A 4,237-nucleotide genomic window follows, 5' to 3' on the forward strand; every position below is an offset into this window, starting at 1 on the left:
TTACAAAATCTGTGTAGTGATGAGCATGAATTTAAATTGGATAACGCATTGTGAAATTTCCAATTCATGTTGTACTTGTCCGAACTGTACCAGCTACCTATGTATGTAACACAAACTATACTAACCGTGCTGACTACAAATAATATTTTGCAGGGGAAACTACCGAGGAACTGAATCCAACTCGATTCTCTCGCAGATGTACTTACCTACGACTTGCACGAGGGGACGCGTGGAGGTGTATGCAGCTAAGAGGCGCACACATTCGTAAGAGCACACCTACGTGAAGTACACACGCGCGTATTCCACGACGTCGTCTTTCAAGACTTTCACTTGCCCTCCGGTTTGGTGTATCGGCGTGCAGAGTTTACAGCCACGTGAGACGGCGTTAAGGATCTTCTTCCTCCTCCCCCTCCACTCTTTTTCTTAGCCTGATCCGCTCCTTCCTCGAGGTATCGCCGTGAATCGAGCTCGTATATACCGGTCGCGACATGGTTCATCGCTTTTCTACGTATCGTCCATAGAGACTCCCCCTCGTGCTGAATAGATTCGTTATCCTTTCGGTAGCGCGTTTGCTAATTGACGATGCGATGCCTGGTGGCGTTTAGGGGAAGCATAAGTCGAATATCGCGTGTAACCTATTATTCTTCAATTAGCATTCATACTTTCTAAACTGGGAGAATTAATTACTAATTCGTAGCAAACGGTGAATTTTCGTATTGAAAAGGGACGAGCGAGAGATGTGTACGAAAAAATATAATATTCTCGTTGAGGAATTAATCTTCTGCCATTCCTAGACATTTTTAAGAGTTACAATATACCGTTAAGGTTAGGTTATCGATACTATAACGGTAGAAAGAAGAGGCTGAATCTTCACTTTGACCTGAATCGAAACGAAGCGCGAGCAAATCTCGCAGAACGCGCCAAAAACATCAGCGACCGCTTCCGGCCGGTTCCAGGTTCCCTTTCCAGGTGCACCGCGACGTTGCACCTCGGTGCACCGGGTCAAACAAGAGCATTTGGCGAGGAAAGAGGACAGCTCCCGCGAGGGGGATGCGCGGAGAGGCGGTTCCGGCGAAAAAAAATTAATTGGGCGGATGTAATCCGATCGATTCCCACGATTCGACTATGCGCCCGCCTTTATACGCGATGTACGTACGAATCGATCCGGTTCATTATCGTCGATAACCGGTGCACCGACCACTATATGCTTCTGTCGGTTCTTTTCAGAAACGGCCGATTACTCCTTTTTCGATGGCCGACGGACATCCGCGCCTCACAGAATTTTGTTTCAAGTGAGCTGGAATTAGGGAGCGGTTACAGCATTATCATTTTTTTTTTCACCTTTCCCATCTTTTTTCTTACATTGATGATTATAATAACGACGTGTAAGTTAGAGTAGTATAATTTTTTTCCTTGCGTTTCTTACGAGGTTAATTTACAACCTACATACACCAATCTTCGAAATAATCTAAGAAGATTGTTAAGAAGATTAATATTTTTTTAGTATCACGTGATTCTTATAAGAGGTTATGTTCGAACATGACATACCTACTATTCAATTTTTTGACAAGCTTTATTCGTAGTACCTCATGGCAGCTCCATTGTTCACTCGTTCCAATTAAAATAACGGATTTTTCTGGGCTGTCATTTCGATTTTTGCGGCTTAGATAGACACTTTTTCACAGACGAGCGGAAATCCACTCGAGTTGCTCGATAAAAGCTTAATGCCCTTTCGATATTACAGCACGCCTATCCTACACGTAAATCGTCTATCGCTTTCCCATTTCTAAACCGTCGATGCGAGGATCGATTCGACCCTAATAACCGGAATAATTCCAGCCACCTCGTGAAAGCGATCGCCTAATGCTCCCATTTACCAGCTGAATTTTTTCCCTCTTCTATCATTCCAGCTCTTTTACCGAGAAAACAACCAACTAACCTAACACGATCAACACGACACGCGTTTACATCGTGCGGAAAAAGTAGACACAGTACGGTGTACACAGTGTTGTTGGTTAATTGATACAATTCGTTGGATTATCACGCATGATGGATAATTAGAGAAGCGCACGTCCCGCGAATTTCTTTGTCTCGCAATAAATACTGGTCCGCCAGCACGTCCCGCCAGGAATACTCACGTGGCGCCAATACGAGCTTCGCGAGCTTAATTATAGTCACTCGATTAGAATGCACCGGCAGGAGAACCGCGGTCGTTCGAGGTACAAGTGCAACGGTGCACCTTTCCTTTTGCGTTCGTGCCTCTCGCTTCGATTCCCTCCGCCAGCGGTCTCTCGGTTTTTGCGGCTATCCTCCGCGATGAGACTCCGCTGACGCGACAAAAATTAAATCTGAATCAGTGTGCAGGAAAATAAACATATTTGATCTCTGGGAATGATCAGAGGATTGATTGACAGCTATTAAAAGTTGTATTAAACGATAAGCTTGCTATCCCGTGATTTTCTTTTTAATGAAAAGACTATGCACATTTGAAAATATCTTCTTGTAGTGGATATTTTCGTACCTACATGTACGACTTAATAAATAATAGAACAAAAGCTATTTAGCTTTATTTAATTTTTTTACTAGAAAAATTCTTAAAGAGTACCTACCCTATTTTTAGTACATAGATACAAGATGGCCCATAATAAATTTTCAGACAACTAATTTTATAATAAAAAAGTGTACCTACTGAATTAAAACTACTCAATTCTCAAGCTTTCACTCATTCTCACCATAAACAACCAACCCATTCCTAAGAGAAAAAAAATAACTTCATTGTTCTCGCTCAATATAAAGAAGAAGAATATTCATAAGAAGATTTAAACAGTTAAATTATTCTCTATAGTGATTCAACGATCAGTATGGATTATTTAATAGGTTTTCAGTGAAGTTCTCCGGCGGCGGTCCCAGTTCCGGCAACGTAACGATCCTTCTCGTACGGACGATCCTATTCTCCGCTCACTTCGCTCTATTCCGCTCGATTCTTTCTGACATTTGGAGCTCCCCCGCTTTATACACACCTTCGCACGCAGGTATGCAGGAGGCCTCCTCCTACACCTTCTCCGCGAGCTGCATGCCCTCCCCTTTCGTGTCGTACGTTTAAGTGATCGAACCTTAACGGTCTACCGGCGCCGCGGCCAACTTTACCTAGATTCTAAGCGTACGTACAAGTACGCTTCGAATAGCCACGAGTGAAAGAGAGAAGGTGAAAGAGCGACGAAGAGGAGGAGAGGATACTACCGACAAGGGTCAACTCTCTGAGACCCTCGACGCGCGTTCTTTTCGTCGGCAGGATGTGCGCGCACGCGGTTGATATCCTTTGACCTTACCGGTACCTGGAAATGAGAATTTCGATTCGATTTTGTCGCGCATCACACATTTTCATACTTTTTTTTTTTATCTTATTTTGTTACCTCTGAATTTTCCATTCTATCTAGGCTTTTTTGCATATTTTTGTAGTTCCACTTTTTAATTTTTTTGTGTTTTACAGCGAATAAAATTTTTACTATAATTTGTATTAATTTTGTAATACTTTGAAATTCCATTACTCCATTGTTCAATTTTTTCTCGTTACTTTTGAAGCCTGAAACTAGTGAATTCTTGTGATTCAATTACCAGTATTTTATTTTAATTTTTTGCAAAAATTTAAATCTCAAAAGTGATCAAAATTGAGACGTTCCATTTGTTACACTCGTGAGATTTGTTCGATGGGAATCATGAAATATGTATAGGTGAATGTAAAAGACAATGTTGCGTGTGTTGGTGTATAATTTAGATTGTTTTTAGCATTCCGTTTTTACATGCCTCGTACACTGTCATGGAGATTACTGTAAGAGGTCAAGTATAGCGGATGCTCGAGGATTTTTCGCGGAGGGGATGCGTGTACGCGGGGCATGCAGGTGATATCCTTTGACCTTACCGGTACTGAACAGGCTCTAATGCGGGCTCGAGTTTGACTTCAAACTTGTATCCGTTGATGGATTTTAACGCGTTCTGCCTGCACGTTTCTGTTGACACATACAATTCCGTTATTCTTTCTTTTCTTCTCTTCGAATTAAAAAGAAAATTTTTTAGTACTACTATTTTATTCTTCTTTCTATGAATTGATTATATATCAAAGAAATTAGTTACAACGCAACTTCTACGAGAGAATAAATCATGAAAGCAATCATGAACTTGAACTAGTAGCAATGGTATTGTAACAAATCAGCTGTGAGCGAGATAAGAGGAACGTTTC

Source organism: Habropoda laboriosa, unplaced genomic scaffold, assembly GCF_001263275.1.
Source record: "Habropoda laboriosa isolate 0110345459 unplaced genomic scaffold, ASM126327v1 scaffold123, whole genome shotgun sequence".
NCBI lineage: Eukaryota > Metazoa > Arthropoda > Insecta > Hymenoptera > Apidae > Habropoda > Habropoda laboriosa.